We start from the raw sequence: 11,372 nt of genomic DNA on the forward strand, positions 1-11,372 counted from the left end.
GGAGGAATGCCATGAAGTCTGAATTCTCTCCATTGAAAAGAACAGAACGTGGGAACTCACAGATTTGCCGAAGAATCATATAGCAATCGGCATCAAACGGATTTTCAAATTAAAGAAAAATCGAGATGGAGAAATCATGAAACATAAGGCGAGACTCGTGGCAAAGGGATATGCACAATAATTTGGTGTAGATTACAGTTAAGTATTCGCACCAATGGCTAGGTTAGAAATAGTGAGATTAATTCTTGCTTATGCAATCATTAAGAACTGGGAAGTACATCACATAGATGTGAAGACAACTATTTCTGAATGGCGAGTTAGAAGAGGAGGTGTGTGTTATTCAACCAGAAGGGTTCATTGACAAGGAAAATCCAAACATGGTATTAAAACTACGTAAAGCCTTGTATGGATTAAAATACGCTCCGAGGGCCTAAAATTTTAAACTTGATCAATGCTTGCATTCACTTGGTTTTGTTAAATGTCCACATGAATATGCTCTCTACAAGAAAATTAATGGAGTTGAAGCAATGATAATCGGCACATATGTGGATGACTTAATCATAGCCGGCTCAAACAAACAAGTTATAGCTCAATTCAAGGAAGAGATGCACCAGAAATTTGAGATGAGCGATCTTGGACTTTTGAGCCATTACTTGAGTATTGAGGTACGACAAAGAATTGAATCAATCACTTTATGTCTGGCCGGATATGCAAGAAAAATCCTAGAGAAGCTAGAAATGGGGTAGTGCAATCCTTGTTCGATTCCAATGGAACACAGAATGAAGATGAGCAAACATGGGAATGGACAACCTGCGGTTGACAAAACACTTTATAGAAGTGTTATTGGAAGTTTACGCTATATGGTTAATATCCGGCTCGACATAGCCTACTCAGTTAGTGTGATGAATAGATACATGGAGGCACCAACAACTTCACATCTCACCACAGTAAAACAAATATTGAGGTATGTGAAAGGTACTCTAAATTTTGGTTGTGTTTATAAGAAGATGTCAAATGTGGAGCTCGTAGGATTTAACGACAGTGATATGGCTGAGGATATTGATGATAGAAAGAAAACAATTGGAGTGTGTTGAGGATAAACTTGGATAAAAATAATAATAATAATGGTAATAATAATAAATAAATAATAAAAAAAAGAGGGAAGTTTCTATTTTTTGGGTTTTAAAATTCAGAGCCAAAACATTTATTTTAGGAAGCAGTGGTTTTATGGGTTAGAAAAAGTGGGATTTTGATGGCCATTTTTAGCTTTAGAAAAATTATAAATACGTTTTGTTTCTCATGGTAATAGCAGAGCAAGTAGAGCAAGAGTTATAGAGTTAAAAAAGTACATAACAATAGAAAAGGGTTTTGAGAATTCTTTGTCTCCTTGTCTCTACCCTCTCGACACCTTCTTCACAGCTTCGTGAGAGTTATCTAAATGAGTTAGTTTCAGAGCGAGCGTTTATTTTCTACAAGTTGGTATCAGAGTGAATTTTGTTTCAACAAATTGGTATTAGAGCAACTTTTAATTTCAACAAATTGGTATCAGAGCCGATGGCGAACATGATGGGACAAATGTCACTACCACGATTGACGAAGACGAACTACGAGAATTGGAGCATCCAAATGAAAGCTCTTCTCGGTTCTCAAGACGCATGGGAGGTGGTCGAAGAAGGTTTCGAAGAATTGAATGATACCACGGGTTATACGGCAGCGCAAAATAAGGCGTTAAAGGAAGCCCGATCAAAAGATAAGGCAGCATTATACATGCTGTTCTGAGCTGTTGATGAGTCGGGCTTTGAGAAGCTTGCAAGGGCAACTACTTCAAAAGAAGCGTGGGACACTCTAGAAAAGGTGTTCAAAGGAACCGACCGAGTCAAACAGGTGCGTCTCTAGACTCTGCGTGGCGAGTTGGAGAGCATGAAAATGAAGAAGTCAGAAAATGTATCTGACTACATTACACGTGTACAAACCGTGGCAAATCAGCTAAATCGAAACGGAGAAATGTTACCCGAGACGCGGGTTGTGGAGAAAATCTTGAGGTCGTTAACCGACAACTTCGAGAATGTTGTTTGTACAATAGAAGAGTCGAAGGGCCTAGCAAAGTTCACGGTCGATGAGCTCGCCGATTCTCTCGAGGCACATGAGCAACGTAAGAAAAAGAAGAAGGAGCCACTCGATCAATCGCTTCAGACGAAGGTATCAATAAGGGATGGAAAAGTACTCTATTCACAAAAATTTTCAAGGTAGAGATCGTGGAAGCCATGGGAATGGTCGAGGTGGTCAAAGCAATAGTTACGAAGAAATCTATAATGAGAAGAGACTATCGAGCCAAGCAAATTGGCGTGGAAGAGGGCGCAATCAAGGATGTGGTCAAGGATCCAATTCCAACATCCAGTGTTACAAATGTCAGAAATATGGCCACTATGCAAATAATTGTAACTCCGACAGATGTTACAATTGTGGCAGCATGGGTCATTATGCGAGAGATTGTCGAGCAAAAGAAAAGGTGGAAGAAAGCATCAACCTAGCCTTGGATGACGCAACAAATGTGATATGTGGAAATCACTACAAGGGGAGTAAGATTCGAATTACCTTGTTGATCGAATATCTCAAGACAAGAACATTGTTTGAGATTCGAATCACTCCACAAGCAAGATCGATCATGTCTAGCTTGAATGATTCTTGTTGATCAAATATCTCAATGCAAGAACACTTGATTGAGATTCGAATCACTCCACAAGCAAGATTGATCATGTCGAGCTTGAATGATTCTACATGCAACATAAACTACATAGAATTGCAAAGAAACTTAGCCATTGGCTAAAGAAGAGCACAAATGCTTCTTTTACTATATTTTCCAAGTCTCCTTACAAATCCAACATACATGCCTTTATATAGCCTCAAAAATGAAACTATTGAAGGCATTCCAAGAGTTGTAACGTTCATACTTAATGACCATAATTAGCCATTAGGTAATTGTAACCTAAATGAAATAAAAAGTCTTAAAATACAATAACTCTAAATTACTCTAAATTGTAACCCACTCAAAATTTATAACAATCAAACTTCATTCTCCTTCAATGTGGCATGAATTAAAACATCTTTTGATAATTTTGACAACTTTTTTTTCACATCTTCATTGAAGTATATTGTATGATTGATGTCTCTTGGTTCATATCAAAATGGAGGCATTCTCTTGATGGCCCAAAATGAAGAGCCGAACACAAAAGGAGACGGCGGCACAAAAGACGATAGCGACAGTCATTAGGCGATAGAAACTGTTGAAAATGAGGTGATGCACAACAGATGTGGCAAAATTCTGATAGCGAAGACAAGAAAATCGAATAAAGATGAACAACCAAATAATAGAGAGCCCAAGCTCAAAGAGAGAGAGCTCCAATGGCCGGAAAGACAATTTGAGGAAGAAAGAAGAAAGAGGATGAAAATGGAAGAAGAAAAAAAGAATTAGAAATAAAAGTTGAAAGGTTAGAGAAGTAAGTGGCTGAGCTAAGTGAGAGTTTCTTCTATCTCAAATAGGAGAAGGAAAAGAATGGGAAGGTAATCTTTGATCTTATGAAGAAAGTTGAAGAAGGTGGGGAGAAATGGAATGGCTTGTTAATGGAGATTGAGGCTCTAGTGGACAAGCTAGTGTGGGAGGAGAAAGATATAGAGATGTTGACTCAACAGAGAGACTCACTCGACGTGAACCTGAATCAAATCCAACAGGAGGCAGTGAATTTACGACACACGATTGAGATATTCACTCGTGATAAAGCCGAAATGGAGGAAGCAAAAATGCTAGCTGTAAATGTCGTTGTGGACTTGCAAAGGGAATTAAGTAAACTAAACGAAGCCATGATGTCTGAGTCAAGCGTGGCTGAGAACGGGAGAAATGAAGAGTTGGTGTCTCATATGGGCTATTCTCGAGAAGATCCAAATGAAGTCTCATCAGAGAAGGACAACCTTAGTTTGCCGCTCGAGGACAAGGAGAGAAAATTGAAGAAACCACGACTAAACTCGAGAAAACGAAAACAGCGTAGGTGGAATCATTGAATGGAACATTTAAATTTATGGGGGAGTTTTGTTGGGAATAAACTTAAATGAACGAAAAAAAAGAAGGGAGAAGGTAGTTTCTATTTTTTGGTTTTAAAATTTAGTCAACAGGCTAAAACATTTATTTTAGGAAGTGGTGTTAGAAAATGTGGGATTCTTATGGCCATTTTTAGCTTTAGAAAACTTATAAATACTTTTTTTTTTTCTCATTATCATAGCAGAGCAAGTAGAGTAAGAGTAATAGAGTTAAAAAAGGAGTACAGAGCAATAGAAAAGGGTTTTGAGAATTTTTTGTCTCCTTGTCTCTCCCCTCTTGACACCTCCTTCACAGCTTCATAAGAGTTATCTAAACGAGTTAGTTTCAGAGCGAGCATTTATTTTCTACAAGTTGGTATCAGAGCGAATTTTGTTTCAACAAATTGGTATCAGAGCAGCTTTTAATTTCAATAGAGTGTTGTACTATTTGGTAATAAATCCAATAACCTGAGTATCGTAGAAGCTGAAGGTGGTGGCTTTCTCGTCATGCAAGGCTGAGTATATAGCCGCAATTGTTGGAATGTGTCCAGGAGTATGGTTGGGCAGGATTTTCAGTACCATCAGTCAACTGCAAGTAAAACCCAAGCTTAATGTTGACAACAAGTCAGCTATAACGTTGGCAAAAATCTTGTTTACCATGATCAAAGTAAGTACATTAATACCAGGTTTCATTTTATTTGCCAATGTGTGCAAACTGAAGCTATTGAACTGGAATATGTGAACACAAATGAACAATTGGCGAATATTCTGACAAAGCCGTTAGCAAGACAACAGTTACTGGAGTTAAGAGAAGATTGGGTTGAAGAAATTGGATTCAGCATAGTTAAACAAGTTTAGAAGAGTGATGGTGGGTTATAAACTTGTTTTTTATTATTTATTTATTTTGCTTCATAAGTTTTTAGTTAAAAATAGTTGAGTATTTATTTTATTTTGTTGTTTATTTCTCCCTAAAAAAAAGTTGGGGATATCGTGAAAGAAAGGGGGAAGAGTGAAACTAATTTTTAAGGAGTGAAATTAGTGGAAGGAGTGGTAGCTAATTTATAGCTAGAAATGAATTATTTTTTTATTATATAAGAAAAACGATATCAAGTTAGCAAAAGACCACAAGAAGAGAAAATTAATTTGTGTGTCTGCTCCTTTCCCCTTCTATTATTTTCTTTCAGTTTCATAGTGGATGCTAAGGCATTGCACATATCTTGGTTCTCATTCGAAGAACCAATCCATAGGTTCTGTTAATGATTTTTAAGTACATAATATGGTTTTATCCTAGAACTTTTGTCCAGATTTTAAGTTCTGAAGTTCTTAGTTTTGTCATGGGTTCTGAGTTATTAATCATGGTTCTTCATTCTTGGTTTTGTTTCTTATCCCTTAGACACTTCCTAGGGAGACTTGTGGCATCATGTGAACAATTTGATCTTGACCTATGTTTAAAGTTCCATGTGTCTCCTATGATATGGCCTATGTCAAAGGTTTCAAGCATCCCCCGTCACAACTTGAGTCATTATACATGTGCTTAGGGCTTCAATTATTTCCAGCGACATAGTCTAAATACCTACATCCAAGGCTTCACATGTTTCTCGCAACACAACTTGCATGTCTATGTCTAGAGCTGTAACACAGAGTTCCGACGATGATTAATTTTTCAATTTGTTCTCTTTTAACTTCAGAGATTTTATTGAGAGTCTTACAAACTGAACTTCCAGATGAGATAGAAGAATAAAAAACTTAGATAAATATGAGAAACTCAAGAAAAATACAAAGGGATAAATGGTGAAAAATTAGGAAAATTTGCCATAGTCAACCAGAGGGATAAATGGTTATTTCGTCCATCCTTGCCTAATTAGCAGTTTGGTTAAATATTAATCAGAGGATTAGTGAAGAGGGGAAAAAAAGGAAGATGAAAAAGGAAAGAAAAGAGAAGAAAAATTAGGGCTTGGAAGAGAGAAACAAAAATCACATCGAAACAACGGTTTGAAGTTAGAATTTTTGGCCTTTTGCATGCTAAAAATCCATCATGAAATGATGAAGTCTAAGAGGTAAAAGTTTCTAAGTTGTTATTCTCAATTTTTCCTTAGATTCGAGAGTTCTACTTATGTTTAAGTTATGATAAGGCTTCAATAGAGTTAAATTTTGCATTAAATGTTCAAGTTATATGTATGGAAGCAACCTTAGGTTAAGTAGAAAAATTTAAGGTTGTTACAATCGAAGACTTTATAGAGGAGATTGATACGTTTGAAGAACTGGAGCGAGTAGATTAAGGATATCCATAACTTTCTACATATTTCTTCCAAGTAAGTTTGCTTTAACCTTTTTGTTTTGTTTGATTCTAAATAAAATCAAAGCCGCTTCCAATGTTTCCGGTACGCAAATGAAGCGATAATTCCCAACTGTAGTTTCATCATTTTCCTCTAAGTCTTGGTTTATACCAAAACATGTTCTAATATAAAGTTTCTTAACATTTAGAATCCATTTAGGTCTTAAAGATATCACAAGGTCTTGGCAGAAGCGGCTCTTTGGTCATTATCCACCTTAATCTTTGTTTAGAACCTAAACGTATTTTAATTACTTTGAAACTTTGCATAATCCTTAGAAATCATAAAATTGAGCCTCTTGAAAAGTTTTATCTCATTTAGAGGTCATTTAGGTCATAAACCATATGTACTTTATTATGGAGGTGTTTTGGTCATTTTACACCTAGGGTTTAGTCCTAGTTTAGCCCCTTTAACACGACCAATTTTTTATTAATAAAGTCATATACTTTTACTTTGGGGTTCACAATCTATTTATATAAGAATTCAAAAATAAAAAAAGTTACGTAGTCACCGAACAACGCGGGTTTCCTGGCAAGCGTCGAAGAACCCGCACCTCCAACGAACCTACAATCATACCTAAAGTTCTACACTTCAGCAAACCCTCAGACCTCACCTTCAAGGAAAGAAAACACGAAATGAAGATATAAAGGATGGAAGACGGACGGTTTTTATAATACCCGAATTTTTATATAAATAAATAAAAAAAAAACATCATAGGGTCAAAAGAGACTTTTTGCCTACCCAAATGGTCTAGTTGTTTGGGCTCTAAAAAGAGAAAGAAGAGAAAAAGAGAGAGAGAAAGGAGAAAGGAGAAGAAGTTGTTAGATAAAAACCTATTATTTCTTTACACGTTTTAATTAATTTGATAAAATATTTTCCTTTGACCATTTGACAAACTCGTACAATGGATTACCAATTTTGTAGGCATCCATTTCAAAAGAAATGGCACAGTTAGTTAGCCACTCTCCAGCATCTTTTTAGGATAGTTAATTGTTTAAATAGGTGAGACAAGAAAAAATCACCTCTTTCTAGCCAATCAAATTGCAATTTTCTCTCTCTCTCTCTCTCTCTCTTTCTAGCCAATCAAATTGCAATTTTCTCTCTCTCTCTCTCTCTCTCTGATATTTTTACCCGTTTTATTTTCTTCCAACTTTCCTCTTTCTTCCCGTCAAAGATTTCCTCTCACGTTAGAAAAGATTTCCAATTGTCGAAAAACAATAACTGGTATTAGAGCCCAGTTGAAGCCATCGGTGGTATATCATTACGAACGAGCCAACCTTATCAACAATCAAGTTGAATAGCTTAAGTGGTTAGAGCATTGACCTAATAAAGCACAGGTCTCAAGTTCAAGTAGAAGAAAGTGCAAAAATAACTGCTCCGGTGAGCATCCAACCCGAGGAAGAGCTCCAACTTTACATAACAAAGGCACTGGTAAAAAGCCCACTAAGAAAGAATGCAAGCTGTAGGCTGCCCATTTCAAAAGAAATGTCACATATTTAATTGGTCACTAACAAAGGATAGTTAATTGTTTAAATAGGTGAATCTCTCTAGAAAAAAAAATCAAATTGCAATTCTCTCTATGTTATTTTTACCCATTTTATTTTCATCAAACGACTTTCCTCTCTCTTCCCGTCAAAGATTTCCTCTCATACCATTCATCAAACGACTTTCCTCTCTCTTCCCGTCAAAGATTTCCTCTCATACCATAAAAGGATTTCCCTCCTATTGTCGAAAAACAACAGAAGTTAGGGTTTGGGAGAGAGGAAGAACAGAGATGACAAATCACCATTGGAGATCGAATCCAAGGCAAGAAACTTCGAAGCAATGCTTCTCTCGGTGCTGGGAAAGGAGTTTGGGTGGTGGATTCACTCATTCTGGCAAGAAAATCCGAGAATGGACAAGTAAGGTTCCGAACTTCTTGTTTCGATTTTATCTAGATCTGAGAAGTTTCTTGAGCGTTAGATCTGGAGTTTTTGAGGTATGTAACTAAAATAAGATTCACACAGATTTCTTGAAGTTCCTGGAAGAGAATCGGACGAAAATCGGAGTTTAGTCGGACTTCGGGTAAACGGATCGAAAACAGAAAAGTGAGTTTTTCCGTATCTTTGGACGGCCTTTAACTCATCCTGTGTTGAAGAAAAAAAATAAAAGAAAAATATATTGTAGAAGTAGAATATGAGATCTACAATTTTCGTGAAGAAACTTTGTTGATATGCATTACGGATTGAAAAATAAGAAAATCCGAAGAAAATAGATCAAAAACGCGAAAACGCTAACATCTGGAAATTTGAAACACACGCAGGAGAGAGAAAGAGACCGCCATGCGTCGACCGGCAAACGGAAGAGCGCAGCGGAGCCAGCGTGTGTCACGTGGCAACGTTCCACTCGTGGTCTGAGTCGAGTCGACCCGTACGCCCGTCGAGCCGGTTCAAAAACCCGCGATCCAACCCGACGCTTCCCGCCAAACACTGCACGCCACGTGTCGCGCTCAGAAAATTTGAAGGTAAGTCCGCGGCCGTTGGGGTTCGAAACGCTGCACTGCCCGCGCGTGTGCCCTGTGCGTGGAGGTTGCGTGTGCACGGCGCTTGGGACCCCATTCTCTCACCTGTTTGACCTCCGTTTGCTTGTTTTTCGCTCAGATTTCATCTCTGACCCTATTTTTATGTGAATTAGGACCTATCAAGGAAATTCCATAAGTTTTGAAATCTTTTCCGGCAAATAAATTCGAGCTCGGAAAGGCACGCGTCAACCATGTAAGTAGCCATTTGGATTTCCACGAGCAGTACTTTTGGGAACCGCTAGGAACAAGCATGCATGCTTCCACCCATTAACTTAGCTAGCTGGACCTAGTATATTAGTATGAAAACTACGAAATAAAGAAATGATTAAGGAAAGCTAGATATGAAATGTTTATTAAATCTGTTTGATTGAGATTCTGATAAAGTATGTATGCATGAGGAGGATGGGAAACTTGTGAAATCTACGCTCCGGGTAAAGATGTACGTTATCTTCCCGTTGAGCATGTTTGTCAATATTGCATGAACTGCTGTGTGTTAATTCTTATGCATGATGATTGCTTGTGTTATCTTTCTTGATGAATAGGAAGAAATTATGAGCTTAGATTAGGGTGCTTGTGACGAAGTAGACTAGACGAGACCCTAGATTGGGGGACCTCTAGAATACCGTGCAATTAGACCCGTGAAATGATTACTGGCGGATCCAGAGCCTAGAATTCCAAACCCAACAGATTTGTGAGACCAGGCATGAGAATCCTAGAGATACATGAATCCAAGTCTAAGCTACCAATCCACCCTAGAAAGAATAATAGGTCACCACGGTAACTCTAGGTAGCCCGCTAGAGTTGAGCAGTGTAGAGAGTGTCATCAGAACCTCCACTTCCCTTCTCCTCCGATACCACACCGTCGAGACAGAGCTCTAGTACGGTGATCGTTAAGCTTGGCAGATCCGGATAGGGAAGTGTGACAGGTGCCCGGACCTAGTGGTGATAGCTAAAAGGTCTTCTGAACAGAACTCTTGGGCTGTAGAAACTCGTCCCTGAGCGGGGGACGTGGAGCCACATAGGATAACTCAGTAGCTGACCGGCACACACGGGGTCGCACCCCGTTTAGTGGATGTATGGTCCCGTGTGAGGGTCGTCAGCTAACCTCCACGGATGATGTTCAAAGAGAGTCACGTATTCAGATCCAGCCATACGATCCCCTCAGATTTTCTTATGAGGTCGCGCCTCGCCTCAGGACACTGATCATTTCACTGCATAAGATGGGAACGCCTTTTAAGATTCAGAAAAGAGAGTTGTAGCTTAGATCACTCTCCTTTGAAACCCGAGAAAGACAGTGGATACCTACCAAGATAAGGATGTGAAAAGAGCCTACAAGTAGGCTACTTCCTAAGTTTTTTTATACTCACCCCTTTCTCCCCTTTTCTTTTTTAGGTACCCGTCGATACGGGGAGGTGTTCGAGAGCTGCACAGTCATAGAGGGGTGTTGTTCCGGAGCGTCAGTCCCTTGTCAGTTTTTTGAGTCTTTTGTATTTTTCTTCATAATTGTATTTCCCGTTTGAAATTTTTTATTTTTATTTTATTTAATTTTGGTGTCGTTGACTCCTTTTTCTTGTTTTAAATTTTATCAAATTTTCATCTCCAATTTTATCTTCTTTTATTTTTATTTTTGAATAGTCGTTAAACTAATTGTAAAAAAAAATAATAATAAAATAAAATAAAATAAAATTTCCGTGAGTGAGTGGAATATGTTTCCTGACATATTCCCACTTTACTTCTTCAACTTCCCATCTTTTGGAATTTTATTATTTTGATTTTTTCTATTATTGATGTATCTTTTCCTATTTTCATCATATTTTGGATGAATATGGCATTCCTCTTTCATCAAATTATTGATGTAAAAGGAGTTCCTATTTTCATTAAGAAATTGATGAATATGGAAAAATGTAAATTATGCATTTAATTGTATTATGTAAAAACATGTATTATATTAAGCTAGGATGACAAAGCTCATGTAAATTGTAAAGGCTCAAGTCCTTAAGCGTAGGAATGGTATCAGAGCCTCTCAATTTTAGTGGGGGAAGAGGAATTACTCGATCTTTAAGAACGACATTGCAGAAACCAGGAGGATGATAAGAAAATTCAGATGAATTTGGAGTATGTGATAGATGAGCGTATAACCCTTGTGTTCCAGGTGGTAAGACGCGGGAAGTGCAGTAAGTCCGTTGGCAAGCTTAGGTGCTTAGTCATATGAAAAATTCTGAAGAAAATCTTATCTACAACCTGACACCTTCATCAGAGACAAAACAAAGATTGACAACTTGTCAGCCACACAATGAAGCCTCACATGTGAATTAGCAGTGTTTGTAAATTATTAGTTTACTTTATATCTTTTCTTACTTTTAGGAAAACAGATCTTGCAGGCGTCCTGTCCTGCTAGATTCGATCTT

At 37.7% G+C, this 11,372-nt stretch overlaps 1 long non-coding RNA gene across 3 annotated transcripts in view; it reads left to right on the forward strand.

The window, feature by feature from the left end:
* The window catches only part of LOC111438589, a 22,514-nt gene extending 12,040 nt beyond the window's left edge, over window positions 1-10,474 (forward strand). The window contains exons 2-6 of one of the 3 annotated variants that reach the window (XR_002709697.1): window positions 4,123-4,129; window positions 8,147-8,305; window positions 8,411-8,491; window positions 8,707-8,907; window positions 9,078-10,474. This is a non-coding gene — a long non-coding RNA (uncharacterized LOC111438589). Of the gene's footprint in view, window positions 1-4,122; window positions 4,130-8,004; window positions 8,306-8,410; window positions 8,492-8,706; window positions 8,908-9,077 lie in introns of those variants that run through there. The other 2 variants (XR_002709698.1, XR_002709696.1) reach the window with 2 other exon arrangements.
* Window positions 10,475-11,372: the final 898 nt, after the last annotated feature.

The sequence above is a fragment of the Cucurbita moschata genome, unplaced genomic scaffold, assembly GCF_002738365.1.
Source record: "Cucurbita moschata cultivar Rifu unplaced genomic scaffold, Cmos_1.0 Cmo_Scf00078, whole genome shotgun sequence".
In the NCBI taxonomy this organism is placed as follows: Eukaryota; Viridiplantae; Streptophyta; class Magnoliopsida; order Cucurbitales; family Cucurbitaceae; genus Cucurbita; species Cucurbita moschata.